General features: G+C 45.5%; 1 pseudogene; it reads right to left on the bottom strand.

Annotated features, from left to right (window-relative positions):
- Positions 1-548: 548 nt before the first annotated feature.
- Positions 549-1,889, bottom strand: LOC129464091 (heterogeneous nuclear ribonucleoprotein A1-like; annotated as a pseudogene).
- Positions 1,890-17,533: the final 15,644 nt, after the last annotated feature.

Raw genomic sequence — 17,533 nt, 5'->3', positions numbered from 1 at the left:
AAGCTGAAAAATCTCACCTCATGTAAAACTGTTATGATTTTTGTGACCAGGCATTATGACCAATGGAACATATGATTTGTGGTGGTTAATTCATGGTGGAAGCAGATGTGGAGAAGTTCTCTGCAATAAAAACGAATGGCCAGTTATATCAGGTTAATATCTGAAAAGTTGTTTTCTGTATTCTGTAGGCATTTAAGGAAATTTTTTATTTGCACATTAAAAAAATACACTTATTCAGGGTCACAATCAGACTACTACATTTAGCAATCAATAGCATGGGTGCAAAAAAAAACTACATTAAAACCCTTTGCTGGAATGCTTTACACTTTCCACAGAACAGAAACTAAAATAACCTGTTATACAATTAGTCACAAATACAGTCCTCAAGTTTTTTGCCCATACACATGAGTATTTGTCTAAAACATGTCTTCTTTGTAGCAGCTAGGCCCTGCCACCACTGTGCTTGGCTGAGTTCATGAATCTGTTGTAACCTGTAGCTTCCCTGTCACTTCTTTTGCTCTCCTCTCCTGCTAGGCTTTGTTTCCTAATTAAAATATTCTGCCACAGCCATAGCTAACTGCTGCTACTAGAACCGCCATAGCCACCTGAAGAGTACAATTTTTCTTGGTTTCATGGTTTGGCAAATTATTGGCCTCCACCACCATAGGGGCCAGAGCTTCTGCCTCCAAAGTTTCCTCCCTTCACGGGTCCAAAATTTGAAGACTGATTGTTGTAACTGCCAAAATCATAGTAGCTTCCACCACCTCCAAAATTGCTTCCATCATTACAAAATCCATTATAGCTATCCCCACTGCCACCATATCCACCACCATCATGGCTGCCACCAAAGCCACCACAACCACTGAAGTTTCTTCCATGACCAAAGTTGTCATTCCCACCAAAACCACCTCCATGACCACCACCAAAGTTTCCAGAACCACTTCGACTTTTGTGGCTGGATGAAGCACTCACCATCTCTTGCTTTGACAGGGCTTCCTAACTTCACAGTTATGGACATTCAAAGTATGATATTTCTGAATGACAGTCTTATCCACGGAGTCATAGTCATCAAAGGTTATAAAGGCAAAGCCCCTTTTCTTGCCACTGCCTCGGTCAGTTGTGATTTCGATCACTTCCATTTTCCCATACTGTTCCAAATAATCAATAATCTCTGAGGGGATGTTCTTCAGTGTCTTCTTTAATGCCACCAACAAGTATCTTTTTCTTTTCTTTTTTATTCTTTTTTTTTTTTTTTTTTTTGAGACAGAGTCTTACTCTGTCGCCCAGGCTGGAGTGCAGTGGTGCAATCTCGACTCACTGCAAGCTCCGCCTCCCAGGTTCAAGCAATTCTCCTGCCTCAGCCTCCCGAGTAGCTGGGACTACAGGCGCCCGCCACCACGCCCAGCTAATTTTTTTTGTATTTTTTTAGTAGAGACAGGGTTTCACTGTATTGGCCAGGATGGTCTCGATCTCCTGACCTCGTGATCCACCCGCCTCAGCCTCACAAAGTGCTGGGGTTACAGGCATGAGCCACTGCGCCTGGCCAACAAATATCTTTTCACAGTTAAGTGGGCTCCTGGTCTTTGAGAATCTTCTCTTGAGACAGCTCTCTTTGGTTCCACAACTCTTCCATCCACCTTGTGTGGCCTTGCATTCATGGCTGCGTCCACCTCCTCCACAGTGGCATAGGTGACAAACCCAAAGCCCCTGGCATGCTTGGTGTTTGGATCTCTCGTTACCGCACAGTCCGGGAGCGTTCCTCATTGCTCAAAATGGCTCCTCATGCTCTCATCGGTTGTTTCAAAGCTCAACCCTCCAAAGAGGAGCTTCCTCAGCTGTTCAGGCTCTTTAGGAGACTCTGACTTAGACATGACGGCAGGGAGAAGAGAGGCTTTCATGACGCTTCTTTGTTGGTGTCCATGGGCAGAAAGATAAAATTTTTTTGGTGAGGGGCAGAGTTTCGCTCTTATTGCCTAGTCTGGAGTGCAATGGCCACGATCTCGGCTCACTGCAACCTCCGCCTCCTGTGTTCAAGCGATTCTCCTGCCTCAGCCTCCTGAGTAGCTGGGACTACAGGCACCCGCCACCACGCCCGGCTAATTTTTTGTATTTTTTAGTAGAGACGAGGTTTCACCGTGTTAGCCAGGATGGTCTCAATCTCCTGACCTCGTGATCCGCCCACCTCAGCCTCCCAAAGTGCTGGGATTACAGGCGTGAGCCACTGCGCCCAGCCCATCTTAACCATTTTTAAGTGCACAGTTCAGTAGGGTTAGGTATATTTACATCGCTGTGCAACCGATCTCCAGAACTTTTTCATCTTCCAAAACTGAAACCGAACCCGTTGAACAACTCCTCTTCCCCGCCCTCTCCCCAGCCCCTGGTAACCAGTCTTATTGGTTTGTTTGCTTTGAATGAAGACTGTCTACTTTCTGTCTCTACATTTTGTCTTTTTAATGATGACTAACTTAAGAACCCCATATAAGTGGAATCATGTAGTATTTGTGTTTTTGTGAGTGGCTTATTTCACTTAGCATAATGTCCTTCAGTTTCGTCTATGTGTAGCATGAGACAGGATTTCTTTTTTTAGGTATTCCATTGCATGTGTATACCACATTTTGTTTGTCCATTCGTCTGTCAATGGAAATTTGGGTTGTTTTCACTTCTTGGCTGTTATGAATAGTGCTGCTATAAACATGGATATGCAAATGTCTCTTCAAGAGTATCATGGAATCTTATAACAAAAAACCTTGAGAGCTAGAATAGCTTTAGAGTCACAGTAATTTGGTCTTACTCTGTCCTTTTACAGATGAGCACACTGAGGTGGGACCAGTTATGTGACTTACCCATGGTAAAATGATTTGGTGATAATAATCCCTAACACTTTTTAAAATTTTTTTATTTTTTTTGAGACAGAGTCTCGCACTGTCACCTGGGCTGGAGTGCAGTGGTGCGATCTCAGCCCACTGCAACCTCTGCCTCCCAGGTTCAAGCAATTCTCTTTGCCTCAGCCTCCCAAGTAGCTGGGATTACAGGCGCCTGCCACCACTCCTGGCTAATTTTTTTTGTACTTTTAGTAGAGATGGGGTTTCACCATGTTGGCCAGGCTGGTCTTGAACTCCTGACCTCATGATCCGCCCGCCTCGGCCTCCTAAAGTGCTGGGATTACAGACGTGAGTCACCATGCCCGGTCATCACTAACAGTTTAAAAGGATACAGTGAGCCACTTGGCTGAGTACACGACCTGTAGTGTGTCAGTTAGCCCTTACCAATAAAACCTCTGAAATAGATACTATTATAATCTCCATTGTATAGATAACAAAACTGAAGTGCAAAGAGATTAAGATTTTATATATATATAAAAAATATGGCCGGGCGCGGTGGCTCACGCTTGTAATCCCAGCACTTTGGGAGGCCGAGGCGGGCGGATCACGAGGTCAGGAGATCGAGACCATGGTGAAACCTCGTCTCTATTAAAAATACAAAAAATTAGCCGGGCGTGGTGGCGGGTGCCTGTAGTCCCAGCTACTCGGAGAGGCTGAGGCAGGAGAATGGCGTGAACCCGGGAGGCGGAGCTTGCAGTGAGCTGAGATTGCGCCACTGCACTCCAGCCTGGGCGACAGAGTGAGACTCCGTCTCAAAAAAAAAAAAAAAATATATATATATATATATGTATATATATATATATACACACACACATATATATATTTGAGATAAGGTCTTGTTCTGTCGCCCGGGCTGGAGTGCAGCGGCGTGATCTCGGTTCACTGCAATCTCTGTATCCCGGGTTCAAGTGATTCTCTGCCTCAGCCACCCGAGTAGCTGGGATTACAGCCAAGCGCCACCGTGCCCAGCTAATTTTTGTATTTTTAGTAGAGATGGGGTTTCATCATGTTGGCCAGGCTGTTCTCAAACTCCTGACCTCATGATCCACACACCTTGGCCTCCCAAAGTGCTGGGATTACAGGAGTGAGCCATCGTGCCCAGTCAACACTATATTTAACAAGGGCTGGGACCTCCTCTCTGACTCTAGGGTGGAGGAGCAATTAACAATGATTAATTTTCATTCATTTATTCAGATAACATTTCTCAAGTGCCTCCCACTGCCACACTGTACTAGATCCTGGACATACATAAACAGAGCTGCATGTTTGCCCCCAAAGAGCTGGCAATGTAGGAGGAGCCACTGGCTTGTCCTCAATTTCAATGCAACATGATTAGTGCTGTACTAGCGTTTTGCAGGTGCTGCCACTGAGCATGCAGGAGGGGGACTTCTGAGGGATGGATGGATGGGGAGGCTTCGTCTCCAAGACAGCCCTTGAGCTGCACGTCTAAGTGCATGCAGGTGTTTTCAAGGTGAAAAAATGGAGGGAACAGTATTTGAGGTAAAGGAAACGTATGCAAAACGTATGCAGAGGAATGGGAGTCTGAAGGATTGCTGAATTATTTTGATAGACTACAGCACAGGTGTGTGGGAGAGGGCAGGGGATGGCAGGGAGGGAAGCCAACTCCCTGTGGTGGGGCCTCTAAGATGTCTCAAGCACTTGGCCTATACTGTTCATTTAATTCTCACAATGCTTCTGTTATCTTCTCTCTCTCTCTCTCTTTCTCTCTCTCTCAGAGACAGGGTCTTGCTCTGTCACCCGGCGAGAGTGCTGTGGCACGATCTTAGCTCACTGCAGCCTTGAAATTTTGGGCTCGAGCAATCCTCCTGCTTCAGCCCCCTAGTAGCTGGGATCACGGGTGTGTGTCACCAGCCCAGCTAATTTTGTAATTTTTAGTATAGACAGTTGTGGGGCGGGGGTTGGGGAGGTGGGTCTTGCCCAGGCTGGTCTCGAACTCCTGGGCTATGGCAACAATCCTCTGTCTCAGCCTCCCAAAGCACTGAGATTACAGGTGTCAGCCACCAAGCTCGCCCGCTGTCTTCATTTCATGTTAGGAACACCAAGCCTCCGGTTAAGAAAAACTCCCAAGGTCACACAGCTTCAGACAGACTGGGAATTTGAGCTTCAGATGCCACCGAGGTGAGGCACTTGGTGCGGGATCGCGGGGCACCATCGCGGGGCCAAGGAGTTGCGCCCTGACCTCTGAGGCGCTGGAACCCCACGGAAGGCGTCTATCGGGACTGATTTGCCCAAATCGGGGCTGTTTCCTGAAGGAATGCAAAAGGAGTTCAGCTTGGGGCAACAGTCCCAAGAAGGGACGCAGCTGGGCCTGCAGAGGAGGAGGCAGCTGTGGGCCCCGGAGCAGGTGCCCCTCGGCCCAGCACCCCCACGCCGTGGAGACACCAGCGCTCCTTCCTGGGGTTTCTCCTGTCATGCCTTCTTGCAGGAGGTGAAAATAAGAGGCACCAAACAAGGACACATAGTGGTTTGCAAGCCTGCCTGAGTCCCCTGTTCCCAGTGTCCCAAGGACACCAGGAGTGTGGCAGAGCTTGTGTCTGCTCCCCGGCTCCGCCTCGGTGTCCCTCCAATTCCTGTCCTTGCTGAGCTGTGACCGGAGCCAAAGGATATATGTGTGTGTGTGTGTGTGTGTGTGTGTGTTGTTTTTTCTCTCAGCAGGAAGCTGGTGGCTGCATCACATGATGGTAGTTGATTTTTTACCTGGTATTTGGGTAGATTAAAGAAAAAAAATGTTTGTGTCCAACTAATTATTGACTTTGTGTGTCCTCAAAGCAAGGTGGTGTTTATTTTGAAAAGACACTCCATGCTACTATGAGATAAGATTTAAGATCAAAGCGTTCCCAGGGAGAAAAGAAATGGCCTCAGCCTGCAGGCTAAACTGCCTTTAAAATTCAGAGTCTGCTAAACAAACACCAGCAATGAGTTTCTCTGGGCAATATGCGAGATCCCAGGAAGACAGGACCAGAAGGCTGACCTTGGCACGCGTCCCATGGCTCCCAGTGCGTGCAGCCAGTGCAGGGCCAGGCTCTCCTCTTCATCTGTAGGAACCTACCTCCAGGTCCAGAGAGCCTTGCTCTGGCTCCACAGGTGCAAGGGCGAAACACAGTAGTGGCATTTGCTCTTAGCCTCTTTGTTTTTTTGGTTGTGTGTGTGTGTGTGTGTGTGTTTTGTTTTTGTTTTTGTTTTGAGATGGAGACCTTGCTCTGTCACCCAGGCTGGAGTGCAGTGGCACGATCTTGGCTCACTGCAACCTCCATCTCCCAGGTTCAAGCAATTCTCCTGCCTCAGCCTCCCGAGTAGCTGGGATTACAGGTGCCCACCACCACGCCCGGCTAATTTTTTTTTTTTTTTTTTTTAGTAGAGACAGGGTTTTGCCATGTTGGTCAGGCTGGTCTTGAACTCCTGACCTCAAGTGATCCACCCGCCTTTGCCTCCCAAAGTGCTAGGATTACAGGCATGATCCATTACACCTAGCCGTCTTTGGACACCTGTTTACTGAGGATTATCATTATGTATAATATAGCACTGGGCACCAAGTGATGGGAAGGGTGAGGAGAAAACAAATGTCTGGAACATACAGGCCTGGCTTGAAGAGCATGGAGAGGAACACCGAATTCAACAGAAACTATGGGTGCCTACCATGCGCTCGGCACTGGGGAGTTGATGAGAAGTAAGACACTTCAGTTAACAAAGGTCACAAAACACAAACATTAGTTAGAATCTTAGATCTAATATAAAAGCAAAAGCCAAAAATCTTCTAGAAGGAAACACAAGAGAATTTCTTCATCATCTTAGGGTAGGAAAAGATTTCTTAACACAAAAACATTCACTATAAAAGAGAAAAATGGGCCAGGTGTGGTGGCTCACGCCTGTAATCCCAGCACTTTGGGAGGCCAAGGCGGGCAGATCACATGGTCAGGAGATCGAGAGCATCCTGGCTAACATGGTGAAACCCCGTCTCTACTAAAATACAAAAAATTAGCCAGGTTTGGTGGCGAGCGCTTGTAGTCCCAGCTACTTAGGAGGCTGAGGCAGGGGAATCGCTTAAACCTGGGGGGCAGAGGTTGCAGTGAGCCGAGACTGCACCACTGCACTCCAGCCTGGCGACAGAGCAAGACTCCGTCTCAAAAAAAATAAAAATAAAAAAAGAGAAAAATAATAAATTGAGCTTCCTCAAAATCAAAGCCTTCTGCTCTTTAAAAGATATCATTAAGCAAATTCGATAAAATAGTCTCAAAACACGCATCTAACAAAGAACCTGTATCAGCTTGCATGCTGGGAACGCAACATGCTGAGTTTTCCGTCTTAGGCGTGATCTCATTACAGTGTCTCCCACTATACATAGGAAAGAATTTAACTTTTTTTTTTTTTTTTTTTTTTTTTAGACAGGGAATCACTCTGTCACCTAGGCTGGAGTGCAGTTATGTAGTTATGTGATCACGGCTCACTGCAGCCTTGACCTCCCCAGCTCAAGCAATCCTCCCACTTTAGCCTCCCTAGTAGCTGAGACCACAGGCACATCATGCCACCACACCCATCTAATTTTTTTTTTTTTTTAGAGACAGAGTCTCCCTATGTTGCCTAGGCTGATCTTGAATTCCTGGGCTCAAATCGTCCTCCTGCTTCAGCCTCCCAAAGTGTTGGGATTACAGGTATGAGCCACCACACTTGGCCAACTTTAACTTTTAAACCCTCTGCCTTCAGTACTCGAGCTTGCTGTTCCCATCCTTCCATCTTCCTAATATAGTGCTGTCATAATTTTGGTGAAATCACCAGATACTTTTGGTGAAGCATTCTCTCCTGCAGCCTGCAGCACACCCTATGTGAATGGCGCGCCATCTCCCAGAGGTGCACAGCTGTCATTCCGAATCGCCCCACAGCACCACTGGGATGCTTTCCTCTTCTCTTGGATACGCTTTCTTTCTTGGGCCTCATGTCTTCCTCCAGCTTGGTTTGTTTGTTGATTGTTATTTAGCTTTTCTTTTTTTTTTTTTTTTTTTTGAGATGGAGTTTTACTCTTGTTGCCCAGACTGGAGTGCAATGGGGTGATCTCAGCTCACCACAACCTCCACCTCCCGGGTTCAAGTGATTCTCCTGCCTCAGCCTCCCAAGTAACTGGGATTACAGGCGTGCACCACCATGCCCGGCTAATTTTGTATTTTTAGTAGAGACTGGGTTTCTCCATATTAGTCAGGCTGGTCTCAAACTCCCTACCTCAGGTGATCCGCCTGCCTCAGGTGGTCTGGGAGGTGGAGGTTGCAGTGAGCCCAGATCATGCCACTCCAGCCGGGGTGAAAGAGTGAGACTCTGTCTCAAAAAAAAAAAAAATTCCCTGTAGATGGACTTGTCACCAGTGTCATGATGGTGTGTGAAGTCATAAATCCTGGCACATAAACCCTGGAATAATTCTGTGAAAGCAGGAGTTCTTATAGCCAAATCCTTTCTCTCAAGTGCTCAGAGCATGAAAGTTTTCTGCTTATATCATTGGAACTGCTGTCTTTGGAACTTTGTCTGCAAACAGCTCGAAGGAAATGAGGCCCAACGGCTTGACAGCAATGCCTGGGAATATAGTGGGGTTGGCCAGGTGCAGTGTCTCACGCCTCTAATCCCAGTATTTTGGGAGGCCAAGGTGGGAGGATCACTTGAGCCTAGGAGTTCAAGACCAGCCTGGGCAACATAGTGAGACCCTGTCTTAAAAAAAAAAAAAAAGAAAGAACACAGTGGGGTTGACCATGACTGCTGGAGGGGGCTCTGGGTGGTGCTGGCATCTGCAAAAGCCTCCATCTTCGTTTAATCTCTTAGTTTGGTGGAGTACATCTTCCAATAGCTTCCTGAAAATGTTTTGAATTTTGGAATGTCTGAAAATGTCTTTATTTTACCTTCATAATTAATAGCTTGTCTGCATATAGAATTTTGAGCCAAAAACAGTTAACTTTACACATTTTGAAGGCCTTGCTTTATTGTTCTGTAGTGTCTAGAGTTGGGTTAAATATAAAGCCATTCTGATTCTTGAACCTGGGAGGCTGGAGGTTGCAGTGAGCCCAGATCATGCCACTGCACTCCAGCCTGGGTGAAAAAGTGAGACCCTGTCTCAAAAAAAAAAAAAACAAAAAAAGCGCGAGAACACAATATATCCCAAGAATGGTAGATAATATTTGCAAACCATATTTCTGACAAGGCATTTATATCCAGAATATATACAAAAACTTTTACAACTCAACAGCAAAAAATAAATAATCCAATTTTTTAAATGGGCAAAGGATTTGAAGAGACATTTTTTAGAAGATACAAAAATAGCCAATAAGCACATGAAAATAGGTTCAACATCATTAGTCTTTTAGGGAAATGCAAACCAAAGCCACAATGAAGTATCACTTCACAACCGTTAGGATGTCCATAATAAAAAAGACAGATAAGAACAAGTGTGATGGCCGGGCGCGGTGGCTCACGCCTGTAATCCCAGCACTTTGGGAGGCCAAGGCGGGTGAATCACTTGAGGTCAGGAGTTTGAGACCAGCCTGGCCAACATGGTGAAACCCCGTCTCTACTAGAAGTACAAAAATTAGCTGGGCATGGTGGTGCATGCCTGTAATCCTAGCTACGAGGGGGGCTGAGGCAGGAGAATCACTTGAATTCAGGAGACGGAGGCTGTAGTGAGCCGAGATCCCACCATTGCACTGTAGCCTGGAGGACAGGAGCAAAACTCTATCTCAAAAAACAAACAAACAAACAAACAACAACAAAAAAACAAGTGTGGTGAGGATGTGGAGAAATTGAAGCCCTCATACACTGCTGGTAGGAATGTAAAATGGTGTAGTTGCTTTGGAAAACAGTCTGGCAGTTCCTCAAAAGCTTAAATATAGAGTTACCATTTGGCCAAGCAATTTCACTACTAGGCATATACCGAAGAGTAATGAAAACATATGTCCATACAAAACCTTGGACATGAATTCTCAAGCAATATTACTCATATATAACATATAAATAATATGCCAAAAAATAATATAATAGCCAATAAGTGAAAACAACTCAAATGTCCATCAACTGATGAATGGACAAATAAAACGTGTCATACCCATACAATGGAATATTACTTGGCCATGAAAGGAATGAAGTATGGGCACATGCTACAAGAAGGATGAGGCTGAGAAACATTGTGCTAAGTGAAATAAGCCAGGCCTCTCAGAGGCTGGGCATGGTGGCTCAGGCCTGTAATCCCAGCACTTTGGGAGGCTGAGGCAGGCGGATCACTTGAGGTCAGGAGTTCAAGACCAGCCTGGCCAACTTGGTGAAACCCCGTATCTACTAAAAATACAAAAATTAGCTGGGTGTGGTGGGGGGGTGCCTGTAATCCCAGCTACTCAGGAGGCTGAGGCACGAGAATCGCTTGAACCCAGGAGGTGGAGGCTGCAGTAAGTCAAGACCAAGCCACAGGACTCCAGCTTGGGCAAGACAGCAAGACTCCATCTCAAAAAAAAAAAAAAAAAAGCCAGGCATAAAAGGCCACATAGAATATGGTTCTATTTATATGAGACATAAAGTTGACTAGTGGTTGCCTAAGGTGGACAATAGGGGTGGGGATAAGAAATGAAATGTGATTTTTTTTTTTTTTTTTTTTTTTTGAGATGGAGTCTCGCTCTGTTGCCCAGGCTGGAGTGCAGTAGCACGATCTCAGCTCATTGCAAGCTCTGCCTGCCGGGTTCAAGTGATTCTCCTGCCTCAGCCTCCTGTGTAGCTGGGATTACAGTTGCCTGCCACCATGCCTGGCTAATTTTTTGTATTTTTAGTAGAGATGGGGTTTCACAGTATTAGCCAGATGGTCTTGATCTCCTGACCTTGTGATCCGCTCGCCTCAGGCTCCCAAAGTGCTGAGATTACAGTCATGAGCCACGGCACCTGGCCAATGAGAAGTGACTGTTAAAGAAAAACAGGATTTCAGGCTGGGAGTGGTGGCTCATGCCTGTAATCCCAGCGCTTTGGGAGGTCAAGGTGGGCGGATCACGAGGTCAGGAGATCAAGACTATCCTGGCTAACACAATGAAACCTTATCTCTACTAAAAATACAAAAAAAGTAGCCGGGCATGGTGGTGAGCGCCTGTAGTCCCACCTACTCGGGAGGCTGAGGTAGGAGAATGGCGTGAGCCCAGGAGGTGGAGGTTGCAGTGAGCAGAGATTGCGCCACTGCCTTCCAGCCTGGGCGACAGAGAGGGACTGCGTCTCAAAAAAAAATAATAATAATAATAAATAAATAAAAAGAAAAAAGAAAAAAGAAAAACAGAATTTCTTTCAGGGTGACAAAAATGTTCTAAAATTGTTCTAGATTGTCAACTCTATATTTACTAAAAATTGTTGAATTGTATTACTTCAAATGGATGAATTTTATGATATGTGAATTAATATCAATAAAACTATTATTTAAATAAAAATAAGCTGGGCACAGTGGCTCATGCCTGTAATCTCAGCACTTTGGGAGGCTGAGGCAGGTGGATCACTTGAGGTCACGAGTTGGAGACCAGCCCGCCCAACATGGTGAAATCCTATCTCAACTAAAAATACAAAAAATTAGCTGGGTGTGGTGGTGGGTGCCTGTAATCCCAGCTATTCAGGAGGCTGAGGCAGGAGAATCACTTGAACCTGGGAGGTGGGGGTTGTGGTGAGCTGAGATCATGCCATTGCACTCCAGCCTGGGCAACAAGAGTGAAACTCCGTCTCAAAAAAATATATATAGATATTAGCCAGGCATGGTGACGGGCGCCTGTAATCCCAACTACTTGGAGGCTGAGGCAGGAGAATCTCTTGAACCTGGGAGGCAGAGGTGGCAATGAGCCGAGATTGTGCCACTGCACTCCAGCTGGAGCCAGTGCAGACAGAGCGAGACTGCATCTAAAAAAAAAAAAATTATATAAGTAAATAAATAAATATGGTCAGAGTCACTTAAGGAACGCCTGCAACATGAAAGAGAAAGTCTGAAACAAACAAGCAGAAAAAACAAAGATAACAAAAAGCAATCCAGAGGAAGTACAATTTAGGAAGTAGAAGGAAAAAAAACTCTTGAAATAATAACTTCAGAGAAATAAAGACAAATATTGAAGACATAAAAGAACAGATTGATTAGAGACCAAGAATGAGCTCTTGGGAACTAAAAAGATAATGCCTGCACCTAAAAGTTTAATATAAAACCTGAGTGAAGGCCGGGCGCGGTGGCTCACGCCTGTAATTCCAGCACTTTGGGAGGCAGAGGTGGGCAGATCACAAGGTCAGGAGATCGAGACCATCCTGGCTAACATGGTGAAACCCCGTCTCTACTAAAAATACAAAAAAAATTAGCCAGGCCTGGTGGCGGGCGCCTGTAGTCCCAGCTACTCGGGAGGCTGAGGCAGGAGAATGGTGTGAACCCGGGAGGCGGAGCTTGCAGTGAGCCGAGATCGCGCCACGGCACTCCAGCCTGGGTGACAGAGCGAGACTCTGTCTCAAAAAAAAAAAAGAAAAGAAAAGAAAAAGAAAAAAACTTGAGTGAAAAAGTCAATGAAACTTTCCAAAAAGTGGAATAAAAAGAGACATGGATGATAAGATATAAACAAATACCAGCGGGTCCATTGAGGAAATCCGATATAACCCACAGGGATTGGAGAACAGTGTGGGGAAATGGTTAAAGAATTAACGGAAGAACATTTCCCAGAACTGAAGTCCACAAGTCTCTAGGTTGAAAGCTTTGAGAGTGATGAGTACAATAAATGAAAACAATCTATATCAAGGAACATCATCATGAAATGTACAATACTGGGTATACAGAAACGATCCTAACTGCTTCTAGAAAAAAAAGAGCGGGGGGATCGCTCACACAGGCTTGAGAGTCAGGACAGCATTAGACTCGCACAGAAGCACTGGAAGCAGGTAAGTAAAACACTGATAACTTCAAAATGCAGGGCTAGTTTTTATCCTAGAACTTTATGCCCTCTCATATTTTCAGTCAAGTAGAAGAGGAACATTTTCATACAAACAAGAACTCAAAATGTTTCCAAGAGTAAATCACAAAAAAGGAAGATACAGCATTTGACAAAAATGCACTCCAATACAGGAAAGTGACAAAGAGAACTCCCAAGGTGACAGCTGTCTGTCAGGTTTGGAGAGCTGCCAGTCCAGACTGCAGGAGAAGGCGGACGGCATTTGCTGTCCAGGAAACAAACAGCCTGGTGTTTGACAGATCCACTGCAGAAAATAGACAGAAAAAAACCTCTGTAGGTTCAAAGAAAACAAAGCAAATGAAAGAAATAAGGTAAGCCGTGCGCAGTGGCTCATGCTTGTAATCCCAGCACTTTGGGAGACTGAGGCAGGTGGATTATCTGAGGTCAGGAGCTTGAGACCAGCCTGACAAACATGGAGAAACACTGTCTCAACTAAAAAATACAAAAAAAATTAGCCAGGCGTGGTGGCGGGCGCCTGTAATCCGAGCTACTTGGGAGTCTGAGGCAGGAGGATCCCTTGAACCTGGGAAGCGGAGGTTGTGGTGAGCTGAGATCGCGCCATTGCACTCCAGCCTGGGCAACAGAGCAAAACACACCGTCTCAAAAAAAAAAAAAAAAAAAAAAACACACACACACAAAAGAAATAAGGTAAAAAGTCCAAGAGGAAACAAATTTTGTACAAATGAGAAACTATAATCACGATCTATGATTTGGCTCAAAGAGTACTTTAGCATAGTCGATAATATTTACATTGACAACTGACTTAACTAAAAACTGTGATAGAACTACATAGGGAAATGAACTTGGGGCAGAGAATATAAGAGAATGTCCACAGGCTGGGCGCGGTGGATCACGCCTGTAATCCCAGCACTTTGGGAGGCCGAGGCAGGTGGATCATGAGGTCAGGAGATAGAGACCATCCTGGCTAACACAGTGAAACCCCGTCTCTACTAAAAATACAAAAAATTAGTCAGGTGCGGTGGTGGGCGCCTGTAGTCCCAGCTACTCGGGAGGCTGAGGCAGGAGAATGGCGTGAACCCGGGAGGCGGAGCTTGCAGTGAGCCGAGATCGGGCCACTGTACTCCAGCCTGGGCGATAGAGCGAGGCTCTGTCTCGTAAAAAAAAAAAAAAAGAGAGAGAGAATGACCACAATATGAAGATAATATAAAATATTTAAAATAAGTAAATCAAGAAATATCAATAAATGCCTATAGTGAAGATGCCAGAAGAAATAACTCTGAAGAGATGAGAGTGGTTGTGTTTGCAGAGCAAGAAATGGCAAGGGATGCACAGAGGCTACTTTTTTTTAGTAATCTAACTTGAAAAAAATGTATATTTATTATGTTTATAAAATTTAAAAACATTTTAAACAAAAAAGACATACCAATCATCAAAACCACGGTTTTCAAACTTGTTTTGTTAGCAGAATGCTTTCCCCCCCAGGAAAATCTATGTGTTAATAGAATAAGAGCACAGCTGAACCCCAGCATCCCCCAAGTTCTTAGAAACCACCAATTCTGAAGGTTAACCTATTTAGATCCCCTCTGCCCCCACTGCAGCTACTAAATCCAACATGAGTTTGAACTGACCCAAAGTTACATGGGTTGAGTATCTCAAATCCGAAAATCTGAAATTTGAAATGCTCCAAAAATCTGAAACTTTTTGAGCACAGGCATGATGCTCAAAAGAAATCAGCATTGAAGCATTGTGGATTTTGGATTTTTGGATTAGGGATGCTCAACAAGTATAATGCAAATATTCTAAAACTGGGGGGGAAAAGCCCAAATCCAAAACACTCCTGCTTCCAGGCTTTTTTTTTTTCTTTTTTTCTTTTTTTTTTTTTTTTTTGAGGCAGGGTCTCACTCTGTCACCCAGGCTGGAGTGCAGTGGCGCCATCTTGGCTCATCGCAACCTCAGCCTCCTGGGTTCAAGCGATTCTCATGCCTCAGTCTCCTGAGTAGCTGGGATTACAGGCGCACGCCACCATGCCCGGTTCATTTTTTTTTCTATTTTTAGTAGAGACGGGGTTTCACCATGTTGACCACGCTGGTCTTGAACTCCTGATCTCAAATGATCTGCCTGCCTTGGCTTCCCCAGCACTTTGGGAGGCATGAGCCACCACGCCTGGCCTGGTCTCAGGCATGTTGAATAAGGGGCACTCAACCTGTGCAAAGTTGGGCTTAGAATCAAGGCCCCGGATTCCTCATCCGGGACTTTTTCTCTTATATGGTTCTGCTTCAGGAATTTAAAAACAAAGGGGACAAAGGCATCAATGAAAACTAAGGGACAGGACAAATATGGGTACCTTCGATCATATTGGCGTGGGAGTCAGGGGAAAGTGAAAAGAAGTTGAGGCTTTCACAGGAAATGGGAGATAATAGGGTCACAGGAGGAAGAGGGAAAGTTAACAAGTTGGCATGATTATGCCAAGAGTGACAAGTAGGTTTTATCTCAAATGCTCAGCTCAATCAATTGAAAAGAACTGCTTGATGTGCTGAGTTGGATTTTGAGGCTGAATCTGGGTTTAGCCGGAATGCGTGCCTTGATTGAGTGCTGCTGTCTTAGTAGAGAGGAGGCATTGTGGCAGGCATACCACTGTCTGCTATTCCTGTTAAATCTATAAGCAGTCATGACTCTTGTTTGAATGCTCATCCCCTCCAAAACTTATGTTGAAATGTAACTGCCATTGTAACAGTTTTAGGAGGTGGGACCTTTGGGAGGTGATTAGGCCATGAAGGTGCCTTCCTCATGGGTGACATTAAGGCTCTTATGAAAGGGCAAGTTCAGTCTCCTTTGGCCCCTTTGCCCTTCTGCCTTCCACCATGGGCGGATGCAGCAACAAAGCCCTCACAAGATGCTGGCACCTCGATCTTGGACTTCTCAACCTCCAGAACTATGAGAAAATAAGTTTCTGTTCATTATAACTGACCCGTCTGTGGTATTTTGTTATAGCAGTGCGAAACAACTGAGACAATCTTTTTGGAGGCGTTAGTCACCAGCCTAAAGAGACAATCAGAAACAGGTGGTTCTAGTAGGTACCATATAGTCAGAGCAGTGAGGCAGGAAAGGACTACAGCAGTGAGGCTGCTGAGCCATGGGCAGTGCTTGACACACCCTAGGTATTGCCGACTCTGATCCCTAAGGAATGCAGTGTTCTCTCCATTGCCCAAGCGTAACATGACACATAAGGGAAAGATGAAGACTACTTACATGAGTCCCAGAATTCAGCAAGATGTTTATCAGTGCAAGGATTCATGAAAAACTTGACAACTACCCTCCCATACCTGTGCTATCCCATATGGTAGCCATTACCACATGTAGCCACTGAGCATGTAAAATGTGGCTGGTGTGACTGAATAATTGAATTTTGAATTAAATTAAATTAATTAATTAATTAATTTTATTGAGACAGAGTCTCACTCGGTCACCCAGGCTGGAGTGCAGTGGCGCGATCTCGGCTCACTGCAACCTTTGCCTCCCGTGTTCCAGCAATTCTCCTGCCTCAGCCTCCCAAGTAGCTGGGACTACAGGCTGGAGTGCCACCATGCCCAGCTAATTTTTGTGTTTTTTAGTAGAGATGGGGTTTCACCATGTTGGCCAGGCAGGTCTCTAACTCCTGACCTCGTGATCCACCTGCCTTGGCCTCCCAAAGTGCTAGGATTACAGGCGTAAGCCACCACGCCTGGCCTTTATTTTATTTATTTGTTTATTTTGAGATGGAGTCTGGCTCCGTTGCCCAGGCTGGAGTGTGATCTCAGCTCACTGCAACCTCCGCCTCCCGGATTCAAGCGATTCTGCTACCTCAGCCTCCTGAGTAGCTGGGATCACAGGCATGCGTCACCACACCTGGCTAATTTTTGTATTTTTAGTAGAGATGGGGTTTCACCATGTTGACCAGGCTGGTCTCAAACTCCTGACCACAAGTTATCCACCCTCCTTGGCCTCCCAAAGTGCTGGAATTACAGGCGTGAGCCACCATGCCTGGCCTGAATTTTGAATTTTAATTAATAGTTGCCATTGAAATTGAAATTGAAACCCACTTCCACTTCCAGGAAAATGGAGTGCGTGTACTGCTCCTTATTTCTCTTGCTAAGTACAACTAAAACTCCTGGATATTACATATAAGACAAACCTCTCACTGAAAGGTGGAGAGAAGGCAGACCATTTAGGAACCTCAGTGGCTAAGGAAGTACATGGTGGAGAGTTTTCCCTCTAGAACACTCTCCACCGTGTAATTTCTTTTTGCCTCAATATCCCAGACTTGGAATAGAGAAACTGGAAAATCAGAGATAGCAACAAGCAGACAAAAAAAGTCCCCATGAAAGACTGCTGTCTCTAGCCAAACGACGAGGAAAGAGGTAGAGTAGCCAGGCAGCTCTTGGACAATTACTACTGGACTCCAGGCAATCACCGCAGAGAAAACTGTGGCTCCACCCAACCTGTGCCATCAATGACTGAGTGAGGACTAGGATTCCATCCTTGTAAGGCTGCAATAAAGCACCCTGATGTTCCTGCCTAAGTGATGTCAGAGAACCCCTGGTAGGGAGCTGGGATTTTCCTCCCCATTGGCTGGTGATACCTTTCCTGCCCTGTGGGGAGCCTGGACTTCTAGTCTACCCGGTAGTTATGAGATGCCCCTCCCACTCCCTGCTAGGGCAGCAGCAGAGG

Source organism: Symphalangus syndactylus, chromosome 15 (genome assembly GCF_028878055.3).
Source record: "Symphalangus syndactylus isolate Jambi chromosome 15, NHGRI_mSymSyn1-v2.1_pri, whole genome shotgun sequence".
NCBI classification, from domain to species: domain Eukaryota; kingdom Metazoa; phylum Chordata; class Mammalia; order Primates; family Hylobatidae; genus Symphalangus; species Symphalangus syndactylus.
The sequence above is the reverse complement of the archived record's forward strand: the minus strand, read 5'-3'. Positions and strand labels throughout refer to the sequence as shown.